We start from the raw sequence: 16907 nt of genomic DNA, 5'->3' as shown, positions 1-16907 counted from the left end.
CGCCCTTTTCCCCCGAAGGGGACTCAGGGCGGCTCACAATTCAAATCAGGGAAGGGGGGTACAGACAGAAAATAAAAGACAAAACATAACAATACATAATTTAAAAACACACAACAGTTATACCATTCGAGACGGGGGCAACAGCTCTTTAGCCCCAGGCCTGTCGGAACAGCCAGGTTTTAAGGGCTTTGCGGAAGGCCTGGAGGGTGGTGAGGGTTCGAATCTCCACGGGGAGTTCGTTCCAGAGGGTCAGAGCAGCCACAGAGAAGGCTCTCCTCCGAGTAGTTGCCAGTCGGCACTGGCCGGCGGATGGAATTCGGAGGAGGCCTAATCTGTGGGATCTAATTGGTCTAGTGGAGGTGATTGGCAGCAGGTGGTCTCTCAAGTACCCAGGTCCAATACCATGAAGGGCTTTATAAGTGACGACTAGCGCCTTGAAGCGTATCCAGAGACCAATAGGCAGCCAGTGCAGCTCACGGAGGATAGGTGTTACGTGGGTGAACCGAGGTGCACCCACGATCGCTCACGCGGCTGCATTCTGGACAAGCTGAAGTCTCCGAATGCTCTTCAAGGGCTGCCCCATGTAGAGCACGTTGCAGTAGTCCAGTCTAGAGGTCACAAGGGCACGAGTGACTGTTGTGAGGGCCTCCCAGTTCAGGTAGGGATGCAACTGGTGCACCAGGCGAACCTGGGCAAATGCCCCCCTGGTCACAGCTGACAAGTGGTGTTCAAAAGTCAGCTGTGGGTCCAGGAGGACTCCCAAATTGCAAACCCTGTCTGAGGGGCGTACTGTTTGACCCCCCAGCCTGAGAGATGGAAAACTTGGCCAATTAGTAGGAGGGAAACACACCAGCCACTCGGTCTTATCCGGATTGAGTACAAGCTTGTTAACCCCCATCCAGTCCCTAACAGCCTCGAGGCACTGGCACATCACGTCAACTGCTTCACTGAGTTGGCACGGGGCGGACAGATACAGCTGCGTATCGTCCGCATACTGATGGTATTTTATCCCGTGCCGTCGAATGATCTCGCCCAGCGGCTTCATGTAGATATCTCTGCCCTCCGACCAACACCGTCTGCGACCTGTCCGAGAGGTAAGAGGAGAACCACCGTAGGACAGTGCCTCCCACCCCCACCTCCCGCAGTCGTCGCAGAAGGATACCATGGTCGATGGTATCGAAGGCCGCTGAGAGGTCAAGGAGCACTAGGACGGAGGCATAACCTCCATCCCTGGCTCTCCAGAGATCATCGATCAATGCGACCAAAGCGGTTTCCGTGCTGTAGCCAGGCTACTAAGAGCTCTGATGACTCAGTCCAATCAACGAGAGGATAAAGTCAACCTATCCTGGATACCCCCCCCCCCACTATGGAGAACAAAATATTCTAAATTATTCAATTCATATATATATCAGTCTTTCATTGTATCGTTATTAATCTATTTAACAACATAATTGTATTATCACTTATCTCCTTCAATTAAAACATAAGTAAAACATTTTTCATTTCCAGGTTTTTTTTCCAGCCACTGATAAAATAAATCCCATATCTTATAAAATTGCTCGTCTTCTTATTCTCTAATTTCAAATGTCAATTTACTCATTTCAGCACACTCCATTATCTTTTGAATAACTTCCTCCTGTTTTGGTATTGTTTCATTTTTCTATTTTTTTGCAAATACGATTCTAGGTGCTGTTAAAATGTTTACAATCAAATATTTCAAGTCTTTATTGTAAATTTCTGGTATGATTCCCAATAAAAAAAATCTCTGGCTTAAGGTCTATGTGTTTGTGTATCATTTTCTCTAACCACATGTGAATTTTAGTCCAGTATCTTTTGGCTTCAATGCAAGTCCACCACATGTGGTAATATGAGCCCGGTGTCTGATGACATTTCCAACACTTTTCCGATTTATTCTTGGACATTCTTGCAATTCTCGTTGGGGGTAGATGCCACCTGTAAAACATCTTATACAAATTTTCTCTATATGCAGTTGACATTGTCATTTTATAATTTTGAGACCACAATTTCTGCCATTTCTCGAAATCAATCCCATGCCCAAAATTTTTCCCCCAAGCTATCATAGTTTCTTTAACTTTTTGTGGAGATCTCTGTAACTCTTTTTCAAGTATTTTATAATCGTTGTCTAGGGCTTTATGCGTTTGTCTTTTCTTTGAATTTCTCTTCCTTATGTAGTCTATTACCTTCCGATCCGAGCCTTTGATTGCAGGTGGAGCCACGTTGCCTTTTCAAACTTGTAATCAGTGAAGCTGGGCTTATATACTTTTATCCAGCTGTGTGTGTGTGTTTGTGTGTGTGTATTTGAAAAGGCAACGTGGCTCTGCATGCAATCAAACTTTTTGAATTCCTCCCCCCTCCCCACACATGGACCTTTTCCAGCTGTTTCAGAGAGTATTTCAACTCTGCTCTTGCCTGCCCTCATGAAAAGAAAAGAAAATGTAAAAGGAGAAAGTCATGAGCTCTGAGGTCAGACTGAGCTAGTTGATCCCAGAGCCTCTAAAAAGCTTCTAAAAAACGCCCTCTACAGGAGGTGAGAGAACCATGTGCCTCATCTACATAAGGAATTTTTCGGCTTTTAACCCTTGCTTAGCTCTGCTCGAGTGATCATAAAGTCAGACTAAATGACGCACCTCGTTCTCCTGCCGCCCCCTATAGAAGGCACTTTTTAGAGGCTTTTTTACACAGTTAAGCACTAAGCAGAGTCATCCACTGTGACTCTGGCAGCCTTTTTCCTTTTACACTTTTTTTTCTTTTCATGATGACAGTGATGAGGCTCTGCCTCCCCTGCCTTCCCTGACTGCATGTCCCTGGTTCTTTTGTAGGATTTCTTTCTCTCCATATATCTTTTAGGTTTATTTCATCTATCATCCTGAAGAAGGATTTCGGAAGCAATTTTCTATTTAACTTCATTGTTTTGTGTGTTTTTTTGGTTTACAATGCCATTGAAATCTCCCATCATACAAATATCAACATAGTCCAAATCAGAATTTTTTTTGTGGAGTTTTTTGTAAAATTCACCTTGCTTTTCATTAGGAGCATAAATTGTGATTAAGAGTATTTTTTAAATATTATCCATAATTTCCATCATCAAGATTCTTCCTTCTTCATCTGCATAGATTAGTTTCGCTGGAATATTATCTTTAATATAGAAGATCACTCCTCTTTTCTTACAATTCGCCAGTGTAGTAAACATCCTTGCAGCAAACAGTAAACAGCCTGATTAGCACAAGAAAAAAAATCTGTCTCCCAGGAATTTGCCTGGTGCAGCAAACAGCAAGTTTCATTTTCATTTTCAGTAGGGCCTCCTGATCATCAGCTGTTTCAGGCTGCAAGAATTGCCATAGCTTATTGCCGCCACCATAAGCCCCATTTTCCTGGTTTGCTGCAAGGAGATAAATTGCTGGGAGGCACAGGCCAAAGGGTGGGGGCCAGTGGGTGGGTGGGGCTACATTGTCGTACCCAAATTTTCACCGCTTTTAGGGGGGAAAGAGTGCATCTTATACTGAAATCCAAAATAAAACTTCCAATATCATAATGCCTTTGTATCTATTTATAACATAATCACTCTTGGACTACACCAAACTGAGAAAGAATGCTGAAAAAATATGCCATAATAGGACAACCAAAAAGATTGTCAGACTACAGAAATTCTGCAAACTCTTGGGATTTCTTAGTTGTTTTTTTAAAGCAAGTTTAGGAATTGTGAGGAAAATGTGTAAATGATAATTAAAGGATATATGATGTGGGGGAAACAATTAAATCAAAGGGCTTTCCTGTCCCCCTCCCCAATATTTCAATACTAGACAGACTTTTAAATGAAACTAATAAATGAATTGAAATTCAGGATATAATCTCAACTTCCACCTAACATGTTGTGTGGTTATTTATGGATCTCATATGTGAGTCATTTTCAATTGTGCTTTCAGAGAAATCTCTCCGGGGTTTTTCTGCATTTCTTTGCCTCCCTCTCTTCTGTTCCATAGAATCTACTATTGCTGTTCCTTTACCTCACTTCTGTAGTCAAACCATGTTGATGTTAAAAATACTCCTCTGGATTGTAAGATGGGGAGTATCTCATCTTAAACCTGTGCTATGTGCCTCCCCCCACTGACTATGAAGATCTGCAATTCTGAGGAGAGAGAGAGGACTGGTTAGAAGGCTAGAAAGAGGTCTGGGAAGTGCCTCTTCTCACCTATCAGAAACAAAGCAGGCCTTCTTCTTTCATGCTCCATTCAGTCTCCAGGCAAGACTCAGCAGCTCTTCTTTAGCTTTCATTCTTTCTCTATTGGTGCTATTTACTCTTGTGCTGGAAAAGGTGCTTTCAGCTGAAGGATTACGAGAATTCTTCTCTAACAAAATGCAAACACTGTTCCTTATTTTCTTCCACCAGCTCTCCTCCTCCACCTTTTTTAACTGTCTTCTCCTCATACAATATTTGAATACACTCCTCCTGTCTCAGAGAAAAAAATTCCAAAAACTAGGCAGGGCTGTTCTTACACTATCACTCTTGTCTGATCCCTTTCCTGTCTGCCACCTACACTTTTACCTGTTTTTCTGTCTTGTTTTATCTGACTGGGGAATTGTTCTTTAACTACTGACAATTTTCAAGACTCTTGAAGTATAATTTTCTTTGTCCTTTGTTGAAGCAACCCGCTCTGAAACCATCTTTGTGTTCAAATTATCAGTTTGCATTTGCTTCATTTTTATAATCAGATCGATACCAATCAGGGTTTCAAGCAGGTACGGTAGCTGGAGAAAATACAATCTTGAGTTCTTGAATGATGAGTGGTTAAAACCTCAGTGCCTTACTTCTGCCCTGCTCCTTCACAATTAGAGTACAGTATCTTTGATATACTTCACCACCAATTACTGCTGTTTGGATAATGGTTCCTGTCAGGAACCACAGTAATGGGGTTGGGTTGGGTCGCTACACAACCCCAACTCACAACCAGACAGCAACAACAAGAGGGGGGAGGGAAGTCATTGCAACGCAGGGGAAGAGATTGGGGAGGGCAAAGGAATGCAAGTGTGGCGACTTGAAGCCTGAAACAAATCCAGCACTCCAAGGTCATCAGCAAGGAAAGACCAAGATGAGAGACCGTTCCTAAAACAAGCGAGTGTATTTATTGGCTAGACAAATGGGCAGGGGAGGAGCAAGGGAGAAAGGTAAGTTTTCCCATGCTGTTTGCGCACAAAGCCATTAGAATTGGCTTTTTGAATTCTGTACCCATATGGAATTTTCAATAAAGCTATACTCTTGGTAAAAAAAAGATGTCCCAGGAGTTTCCTTTGCTGGTTTAGCCTGTGAGAGGTTGACATTTACTAACTATGCACTTGGAGGTTAAAGTCTTCAATGCCAGGAATTTCCTATTATAGGGAATTCCCTTGGGGATTAATCATGGATTATATTTATTCTCTTTCCTTAGTGCCATCATTCCTGATGAGTCCTTTGATATAATTGTTATGCTGAAAACATCAGGTTTTCTGATTCTTGAGAGTTAACCATATCAAAATATTATTGAATGTCCTCCATTGCCTCAACTTGAGCATGGATAAGATGAAGATGGCGGTATTTAGCCTGATTGTCCTTCCTGCTCTTTATTGTGTTCCACCACGTTTGTCTCCATGCTTTTGAATTCACTCAGGTTTTTTCCACTTGAAGGCTCGGGTTTTTTTAACAATGATTGATTAGCTCTGCCCTTTTATTAATGTTAGCAGGAGTTTTTCATTTTTATTTCATGGCAATTCATAACTTTATAATCTAAAAGTTTCTGGTGGGGGAGGCTGTTGTTTTATTGGTTAATGTCAGTTGCACTATTGCAATGATACTCTTGTGGCAAGTGTTCCTACTTCCTAGTTTCATCTTCAGTGCTGCTTAATTGTTCTGGATATTCCAAGTCATTTTCTTGTTTTATTATACTATACCCATGATGGTGAACCTATGCCACAGGTGGCACGCGGAGCCATATTTGGTAGCATGCCAGGTATCAGCTGCAGCATGCATGCATGTGCTGGCCAACTCATTTTTCACATTTCGAAAGGGCCAGGGGAGACCGTTTTTGCCCTCCCTAGGCTTCAGGAAAGCCTCCGGAGCATGGGGAGGGATCATGTGTACATGCACGGGGTGGGGAGTCACACACACACAAGCAGTTGGGCAGGGAGAATGAGTGGGCATGCACATGCGCGCAATAGCGTGCGCAAGCAAAATTTTGGCACGCCGTAAGAAACAGGTTCACCATCACTGTACTATATAGTTGTTCACCAGCTTCCTATTTGATCCAGAACCTACTTAAAACCAGTAGTGCTTATATTTTGAGGGCTCCCCTACCACCCCGTCACACAAACACACCTGTACAGGTTTCTATTGCCCTTATTTCTCCCTCCTGTTCTTCTTTACATTACTCTAGGCAGAGTGCATGTTATTACAGTGCTTATTGCTGAGAAAGAGAACGTAGACTGTTCTATCTCAATCTTGCTTAAGGGCTTCTCAGAGGGAAGTGATGACTCATTGCTGGACAGAGGGGCCTTCAGTTTGATCAAAGTTTTTTCTTATAAAATATGTTCATGGTGATATCATACCTGAAACGAACATACCTGACCAATATTTCTCAGATAAACTGTAAAAGCAGCCAAAATTATCATCTGAAATTATTGTCTGAAAAGTTAAACAGGAAGCTGCTAAAGGAGAAAGGAGAGGTTTATAGGAATAGCCTCTCCTGACTCACAGGTTGCTCCCTTGTAGGTAATTAACACACAATACTTAGTACTAAATTTGGCTTCAGGAAAGAAAGAAATCTGCAGGTGGAAGCTTTGAAAGAAAGTCATTTCTTAGATTTAGCTTTTTTTCCTTTGGAATACAAAGCCAAATCTCTTGTGGAGAGTCTTGCAAGTCATTACTACTGGTTGCAAACTATGAAAATTTAGTAACGAATTATGTAACATTCAACAGATTCTAGAACAATATTTCATAACAAAGAAATAACAGATGTCTCTATTTGACAACTTGACAAGTATTTTTAATAATCAGATAAAGATAATATTTTCTGAATTTATTTCAATTTTATCAGGTTTGAAATCCCATATGGTAAACAATTAGCTCTTCTCATTCAAGAAAATTAGGTTTGCCTCCTGGGTTATCATTAATCAACAGAATATTCTTTTATAATTCATACTAATCTGGCTTAAAGATATGATTTTTCTGATTTTTTAAAAGATGGAGGGATCTTTGACATACCCTGGTTTAGGTCACAGATTATGCCATTCTACAACTAAACTAAATCTGTATTATGCAGCACAGCAGCATCCAAGAGACTCCCAGTGAGATTCTAGCTAACCCTCCCGTCAGTATTACTTAAATGATGTAAATCTGCAAACAGTTTTCTTTTTGAGTTTATCTATCCACAGAAGGAAATAAATCACATGTACAAATGTATACACACTATTCTTTATATGAATTAGAATAGTGATCAAATAGAATCTTGGCCCATATTGAGCCAACATAAGCACATTGTATGTGTAAAGATTTCTTTCATGAGGCATTTATGTTTAATACACATTATTTAGTGACATCAACAGGGAGTGGGATATATCCTTAGCCTTCATAAAGAAAAATTGTTATGATGCTAAGGAGAAAGTGAGAAGTAGTGTACTGCAGAATGTGAAAATTAATAAACAGGAAAGCTACAATAGGAATTCTAGAAAGTTGCTGAAATTCTTCCTGTAAAGCACTGTTTATAAAACTTAATAAAAGAAGGGGAAAATTTACTGGAATATTTCTTTTTGTTCCTCCAGGTTGATACAGTTTTTCAATAGAATTGATGAGTTTACATGCTAATATAAATCTATTTATCATCTAACTACTTTAATCTGAAATGCAGAATTAATCCAGAGTGAGGCTTGGAAAGAGAGGGGAGGAGAGGAGAGGTTGGACGTTTGATGTATTTTGTCCTGCTGCTGCAATACCAAGCTATCTTTGTAGACCTGAAATTCACATTGTCAAAAGGTAATACTTGAATCTATGTATTACTTTTGGGCAGTTGAACTTGCAGACAATGATTAAAACCTTCTCTATTGCTCCAAGCAAGATCCAATTGAAAATAGTTGTTCTGATTTAATTTTTTTAAATAGTACCCACTAACTGTAGCTGCTTTAAATTTCCATTCATAAGAATTATTTCATAAAAAGAAATTATGAAATGTCATAGCTAACCTTGCCTGATTAGAAAACACGAACAAGCTTTTTCAAGACCAGTCTGGTTAATACTTGAAGAGGAAGTGATTAGGGAATCTTAACGCTATAGGCTAAACTAGAAAGTTGAAAAAATATTTTAGAATAATGTAATGCAAATATTTTGGCAAAAGTCTGTTTCAAAATAGAATTGTATTGATATAAGTTAACCCATTTCCAGAGGTATCTCCGGAAAATGTGTATTTTTCCTTCCCACTCCTAATAATATTAGAGAAAGACATAAGAGAGATAATTCTAAATTAAGATCATAAACTGTTGATTTAGTTCAAGATTTAAGATGATCAGTTTACAATGTACATTATACTTGTACAATATTTATATATCATCCATTCAGAAAACATTTCTGGATAAAGGTGATGTATTTTTCACACATTTGACCAGTGGTATGTCAATATCATATTTTTCCAGGGAAATGCTATTGTGTTCCAAGCTAATTGGAACTATAAATCGCATTGGGCCATCTGGAATAATGTTGTACAAGTATCATGGGTATTTCAGAATCAGGATACAGAAGTATAAAAAATAGAATCACTTCTGGTTTGTCCATAGTGCCGTTTTTAGTCCTTCGGAGCCTTTAGGGACCTTCCTGAAGGCTCAGGAGGACAAAAAATGGTCCTACGGACAAACCGGAAGTGACTTCTGGTTTGCTCATAGGGTCGTTTTTTGCCCTCCAGAGCCTTCAGGGAAGCCTTCTGAAGGCTCCGGAGGACAAAAAATGGTCCTACGGACAAACCGGAAGTGACTTCTGGTTTGCTCATAGGGTCGTTTTTTGCCCTCCAGAGCCTTCAGGGAAGCCTTCTGAAGGCTCCGGAGGGCTAAAACCAGCCCTAGAAGCAAACCGGAAGTCCGTTCCTGAATTTCTGGTTTGCCCGTAGGGCAATTTTTTTTGCGCTCTGGAGGCTTCAGGGAAGCTCCTGAAGCCTCTGGAGAGTCTCCGGGGGGCAGGGGAGGCTGTTTTTGCCCTCCCCAGGCTCCTATAAAGCCTCTGGAGCCTGGGGAGGGCGAAAAATGGCCTCAAAAGGACGAAGTCAGCTGGCCAACGTGCGCATGCACACTGGCCAGCTGACAGGGCAACACCACGCGTGCCCTGAGAAATGGCTCCGCATGCCACAAATTCGCCATCTCTGTCCTTCAGTATCCGTACTTCAGTCTGAAGTAATGATACATAGCTAAGCTCATCAACAAATTAGTGACAACTCATTTCAAATAGGGACGTGGTCGCTCAGTGGCTAAAACTCTGAGCTCATCGAACAGAAAGGTCAGCAGTTTGGTTATTTGAATCCCTAGCACCGCGTAACGGACTGAGCTCCCATTACTTGTCCCAGCTTCTGCCAATCTAGCAGTTCGAAAGTATGTAAAAATGCAAGTAGAAAAATAGAGATCACCTTTGGTGGGAAGGTAACAGCACTCCATGTGCCTTCGGTGTTTAGTCATGCTGGCCACATGACCACAGAGATGTCTTCAGACAGCGCTGGCTCTTCAGCTTTGAAACAGAGATTAGCACTGCCCCCTAGAGTTGGGAATGACTAGCACATATATGCGAGGGGAACTTTTACCTTTCACCATTTCAAATTAACAGGTGACTTCTACCAGGAGCTTTACACAGGTGTTATATAAAATTCTATTGTGAAAGGATGGACAAATAAAACCGTTGTTTTTTATGCCATAAAGCAATGTTGCAATCTTAACACCTGCAAAGAAGGAACCTGCCAGAAAAACTAAAGCTGGACATATCAAAGAATATGTTGCCCTTTCTCCCTGAGACATTTCTTTGACATTTTAGTGAACAAAATGATAGGATTTGCTGTTCTTTGCCTTAAAACAGGCAATTTTCAAAAAAGGGAATACTTAGAAACCTGGTGAAAGTCATTTGTGCAGTATCTTGGAATGGTTCCCGGATGGATCAGGCTCCTTCAAAAGCAAGTATATGATGATGTAATATTGCCCTTCCCTTGCAAGAACTATACAAGGCCACATTCACTTTGGGACATGATCTTCTCTGTAGGACTAAAGTCAGCTATCTTATATTTGACTGCCTACCTAATCAGAAATCTCTACTCTACTTTGAACTGTTTTCTAGATTTTTAGACAGATTTTTCTGAATTTAAGATTGCACCACTATATTATGTATGCAGGAAGTACCATACATTGTCACGGAATCTGTTTTAAGACTGCCTGCAAATAAGATCTAAACCTAACCGATTTTTCTATCTTACCTAACAATGTCAAAATTCTGAAATAGGTCGCAATGAAACATTCCATTCCCCACTAATATTCACTGATACCAGGCATTAGAGATGGGATTTATTTTATGACCTAGCATCAAGGTCATAACATTAAGGAGCCAAAAACCTTTATCTGAAGGAGGTATTTAAACATAGCCATTGAATTTTAAAGTAAAGTTTCTGTTATTGACTCTTCAATGCTTGGCAACAGTGATTTGAGAAAGCCAATCTAAAATAAGGCTAAACATTATGGACGATATCTATTCAGTCTTTTTTCTTTTCTTCATAAAAATCAATGGGAGGAATAAGAAACTACTGAAGTTATTTCACCTGAAAATCAGTGGGACACAAAATAAGATTGGCTTCATTACACACTATACATTTTAAAAAACAAATACACAAATGACCTCCATGTTTGTCTAAGATTTTTTTTATTTTGTTAGTCTATTTTCTTCTATCTCAACATAATAATAAATGTATAAATATATTTTAGCATCTTAAGATTTTGATGTCCAGTGATATATAGAACATTTCTGAAACACGTCCTGTCAAGGAATAGAAACCAAGTAAAATAAAGCTAACCAGATTTTACAAATGAAAAAGGGAAAGTTCTTAAGTTAAACTCTGCTAAAATAAGGTAGTTTATAAAATATGCTAATATTTTAGTTACTAGTAAATGAAAACAAAATACAGTGAAATGGCTGCACAAAACCACTATTGACTCCTTGTACCTAATCAATACCCCAAGACATCATGCTGCCTAATGCATAGTTGAAATGATGCTTCACCTCCTGAGAGCAGCATTACTCTTCCTAACCCAATTTAATGCCACACATCTCACCCCACCATTGTTGTTGCTTGAGGCAGATGGCAACATCTGTCTTCATGCAAGTTTTGGCCTTCTCAAATAGCTGTGCAAACCAGATGAGCTTAAATTTATATTTATGTAATTCAATAGGACTTATGGTAGGGAACTGATAGGCAACATGCCAAAACTAAATCTGATTATCAGCCTCTCTTAACCCAGCAGTTAATCCTATTGCCACAGGCACCTTTTCATCAGCTTTGCCTGTTTAGTTCAAAGCAAAAAGCAACGGGAGTGAGGAAATCAAGCCTTGCTCAACATCTACTCCCTTGTTAGGAACTGCTGAACCAAAAATCTGTTTTTAAAACATGAAGAAAGCAGAGAGGTGGATGCTGTCCAATGGAGAAAATCTACATCCATGTATTCCACAGGAGGGAGACAAAAAATATCTACTGAACATAAACACACAGCTCTCCATGTTATATGGAGAGCAATTCTAAACGAATAAAATAGATGCAACTGTTTCTGCTTGCTGATTTAAAGAACAAGGACATCCAGGAGGTTCCATCAGTTATCACTTAACAAATGAGGTTTTGGCATGTTATTAACAATATGTCTATAGGTCAGTCTCTTTTACCAGCTCCCTAAATTATCCTGGTTTATAAAATAAGACGGCAACAAAGCCATATATCTTTAGCAACAAGAGTACAGAGCTGCATCAGGCAAAGGAAACAATAAGCATGAAAAGATGGACTGTGAAATGCTAATTAATATTTCAACTTCCATTCCATTTGTCAAAAAATATTTTTCTTCTCCTATACTCAACTATTCCATGATCTTTGGACCAAATATATATATTACGTGAAACATGGTACTTGTTTTATTACTAATTAAGTTTACCTTAACAGTGGCAGGATGTAAAATTATTACAACCCCAGTAATAGTCCCATTGAGTTCAATGGGATTTACATCAAGATGAATGAATTTATTAGATTTATATCCTGATTTATATAAGAAATGGCTTATGTAGAGTCCCCCTCCCTATTTCTCCATAACAACAACCCAAAGGCCAGTGTCACTCATTTGCTTCTGTGATTGAGAATGGACCAGAACCTGGGACTCCCTCCCTCCTAATCCAACACTCTAATTACCACATCTGCATTTCAGCTACTGTATAATAGTAATCAATCAAATGCATTATTTCATAACCAGATTTTTAACTCAAATATGTCATTCTGACTGCATCAATTCATTTTATTCAAATCATTTTTAACAAAGCAACATAAAACATTCCTAAAGGGAAAATTGGAACAGTTATTTTCCAACAGATCTCTACAGAAGACTACAGGTAGTCCTCGCCATACAACCACAATTGAGCCCAGAATTTATGTTGCTAAGTGATAGATTTAAGTGAGTTTTGTCCCATTTTACGACTTTTCTTGCCACATTTCTTAAGTGAATCATTGCTGTTGTTAAATTAGTAACGCTGTTAAGTGAATCTGGCTTCTCCATTAACTTTGCTTGTCTTTTTATTTCCCTGCGTCCTGCTGAAAGCTAAGGAGCCCGATTGGACACACAATCACAGGCAGTTCACAGAGGCACAATCCAATCAAAGGCCCTTGTCGCAGTCGCATTCTCATTCCAGGGTACAACTAAGACCACAGCTGAATTGTGTACCAGATGGCACCATTCTCTCTAAGCAAAAGCTAGAAAGCCAAGTGAAATACAACAATACATGTATGTATGTATGTATGTATGTATGTATGTATGTATGTATATGTGTATGTATGTATATGTATATATATGTATGTAAGTAGGTTATCTTTTGGAACAATGAACCCAGTAGAAATTTTGAGAGCATGTTCCCATGAAATTGCTGCCATCGGAGAAGCAGATGTATATTCACAAAATAATGGTCTTACTGGGAACAGCCAGCAACCAAAAACAAAACAAAAAACCTTCAGATATCCAAATGATCATTAATACCTTAACATCTCAGTTTACTTTTGTATTTTTTTTCTGGTTAGATAGTCATTCTTCCAAACAAATTTTTCTTCAAGAAGGCCTCTACATGTGATATGGGATCTAGAAAAAATTCTTAAAAATAAAAATGATGCTAAAAGTTCAAGCATTACTTTCCAGCACGATAAATTCTGTACATCTCTCAATCATCTTTATACACACATATACCTAAAGTGGGGGAGGAGGTGAGGAATTTTATATTGCCAAACAAACAGAGATCAATGTTGCTGAACACCCTGATAGAGTGTCATCCAAGAGTCCTTCAGTCTTGTCATGTGCTGAATGTCTATAAATATCCTATCAACCGACTCTTCATAGTTGCAGATTCTCTGGAAGTCTGAAGCACTATATGGGATTTCACAAAGTAATTTAATTAATTGCAAGCCTACAATAATTACACTAGACAGCACCTGTGTCAAAACAGAGCAGCCTTAATGTTGTTGTGACAGGTTTTAAATACCATCAACTGATCCTTTAAAAATAATAAATAATTTGGATCCCTCCAAGTTTTTAATTTCATAGCTTTCCAAAGAACACCAGGCACAAGATACGTCTCTTCTTCTCCCAAGTATTTTTCTTGAACACTCACATTTTAAACATTTTATACTTTAAACAAGTATAAAATAAATATAATTTATTCAAGGAATGGGAAGAGAGATGATTATATACTGAAAAACTTGTAAATGCTAAAAATATTCTGAAGAATAATTCCAGCTCCATTTCAAATGAGAGAATTGCATTTTTTTCTTCTTAGACTTATGAGAATCAAGAACATAGACAACATTAAAAAAACAGCATATCCATACCACTGGGGAAAAAATGAAATGCTACACAAAACTCTGTATGGAATATAACTGGTCCTCTTGAAAGTTTTTTAAAAGCTGAGGAAATTTAATCAAATTTAAACTTGATGGGTTGCCCTGGAACCCCCTTCATAATAATGAATTATTTTAAAATCTATTTTAGTCTTTCAAAATTAAGAATTAGCAATAGAAACAATCAATGCATTGTATTCTACCCACTTAAACTACTTTATATTAATCAAAATCTTTTGGACTGGGATGGCAGAGTTGTAATAAAATTTACTTACTATTTTTGATTTAAAGTTTTTCAGGAAAAATTGTACAATAGCTTTTATAGTTAATTTTAGCACAGATTTATTGTTCTTTTCCCCCAGTATATAGAATGGCGCAACACAAGTAATATTTGTTGCTAGCTGCCACATTGATAAAACTAAAGTACATCTATCTTTGGCTCTATTATATTTACAAATGGAAAAAATAACGTCGAAAAATTAACAAATCAACAGAAAGTCTTGAAGAATCCTTCAATCAAATATACCATTATTCATATTTCATTTTTTTACACATTTTCAACAAACAATACCTCATAATTTATCCAAAAGTTATTATATAATGAAATATAAATATGCAATATGGAAGCGAAAAATATTATCTTTCCTCAGGATCACAAATGAATCTAAGCAAGATACATTCTTTTAGCGTGACTGACCCCAAGTGTGACTGGCTCAAAGTCACCCAGCTGGCTTCTGTGCCTAAGGGGGAAACAGAGCTCAGAGTTTTCTGGTTCCTCAGCACCTCAACCACTACTCGAAACCACTGACTAAAGTAGGTTGAAAGCAATTTTAAACAAAGAAATGCGGCCAGTGAAGAAACGGGGGAAAAAGATGGGGCAGTAATTCTCATAGCGATATCACAAGTTTCTTCTTTACAGAAGAAAAAAAGCAAGAATGTAGGAGAGTCCACATTTTTCTCAACATTCATATTCAAAGTGGCTAAATAAGTAAGGTCTAAGGAAGATCTAAACACTGATTGTTTATGTATCTTATGTATTTAAAGGCGGCTTAACTCATGAACATTGGTCTCCATTAAGCATCTCCACACATCTGCTTTCCTTACCTGTTATTTTTGACAAGGCTGAAAATCTTCCAGTGACTGCTGAACTATAACTATGACTAACAAAAAGTATGGTCAATGGTGAGAAATACTTAGTATAGTAACAACTGGAAGGCCATTGATTCCCTGTCTCTATTACATAAGGTAGCTGAGCACAGTCTGATTCAATATAAAGGAATCATGTCAATCAAAAGCAGTAGATAAAGATTAAACCTGTATTTGCACAAGCATTGTTACATTTCTGTCTAATATTGATCGAAATGTTCCTTCATTTCCAGATTTTCTCCCTTCAGAATTCAAAATATGGTATTTCCTTTTGGTGTTTCTTTTCCAAACAGATCGGATGTCTAAGTATTTAGCATAAAATTCAGGTGATTTTTATTTTTAAAAATGTGACTATATGTTCACTACACAGAACTTTCATCACAGATAAGAAAATAAGGAACAGAATGATCCCAAGGACAGGAAAACCAAAATTACCTATGCAAGAGTGGAACAAAATGCAGATTTCATGTGATGTGCTGCCTATCTTAAAAAGGGCAAAGAACAGGAAGCAAATTTGCAATACTCAACTTTTGAAAAGAGTACAAGAACCGTGATTTATACTGTGCCCCAAATTGTGTGAAAAGTGTGAATCAATTGTGAAATGCAACCGGAAAGACAAGAATGGTCTAAATCTGATCTCATTTGTTAATAGTTATCCTTTGGTTGCGAAAGTACATGCACAGTTAAACTTTGGTATGTGCAATTCTTTATGAGACATAAAGGACATTCTTTCAACTCATAAGGAAAAAAAAAGTTAATCTGTACCCAGGTGCTGCTGTTATCAGAGCTCATGGAGTTTTCAGTAACCTGCAACACATATGTATTCAAACCCTAGCGTAATATTGGGGGGGGGGGGGAACGACTTAAAAAGAAAGCATATATGTATGTATATGTATATGTATATGTATATGTATATGTATATGTATATGTATATGTATATGTATATGTATATGTATATGTATGTTCTGACCTACCTCTTTGCTCGTTCATAAACTACAGCCACACACAGCTTGCAAAGGAATGTCTTTCTCAGTCCCGGCTTTTGCTGGCTGCGAGCCCAAAATAAACATAGATAAATTCTCGGGCAAAAAGTTAAACTACAGCAAATGCAAAAACAAACTCTTACAGCAAACCAGGTTTATATAAAGCAAATCACTCATCCAAGTGCTTTCTCTGAACATGAACACGAACTGGGAACCTAGACTAGAACAGGAATGGAATGAACGAACAAACGACGTTGACTTCTGCAACTAAGGCGTGGCACCATCAGTCTTTTATCCACAGGAGGAGATCCTTAACAAGCCCCAGCTGCATTGTTATCCTGCGTTCCGAAACAACTCACAGGTTTCTGCTGAGTCACAACACTATCCCCCACTGCAGGGCCCTTCCCCCAGATCTGATGGTCCGGATGCGGTCAGAATGGGTTGTCCATAAGATGGCCCGCACTAATCTCCGGTGTTTCCTCCTTCGTAATTCCCAAATACCTGCAGGAACATTCCCCTTGATCCAATGCTCCCCAGGTATCCGGTGGCCACCACGTCTCCTCCCGCCCTGCGCGGCATCGACACCCCGTCCAGGGTCCTCCACCCTCTCCAAGGCCGACCCACCAGCCCCCGTACTGTTGGAGTC

At 38.8% G+C, this 16907-nt stretch overlaps 1 protein-coding gene across 8 annotated transcripts in view; it reads right to left on the bottom strand.

The window, feature by feature from the left end:
• SEMA4G (semaphorin 4G) overlaps window positions 1-16907 on the bottom strand; it is a 127185-nt gene that overhangs the window by 89569 nt on the left and 20709 nt on the right. The window contains exon 1 of one of the 8 annotated variants that reach the window (XM_032226020.1): window positions 16253-16304. The exons of the other annotated variants lie outside the window; for them this stretch is intronic. The gene's annotated coding sequence lies outside the window, so the exon portion shown is untranslated. Of the gene's footprint in view, window positions 1-16252; window positions 16305-16907 lie in introns of those variants that run through there. 8 annotated transcript variants of the gene reach the window in all.

The sequence above is a fragment of the Thamnophis elegans genome, chromosome 10 (genome assembly GCF_009769535.1).
Source record: "Thamnophis elegans isolate rThaEle1 chromosome 10, rThaEle1.pri, whole genome shotgun sequence".
Taxonomy (NCBI): domain Eukaryota; kingdom Metazoa; phylum Chordata; class Lepidosauria; order Squamata; family Colubridae; genus Thamnophis; species Thamnophis elegans.
The sequence above is the reverse complement of the archived record's forward strand: the minus strand, read 5'-3'. Positions and strand labels throughout refer to the sequence as shown.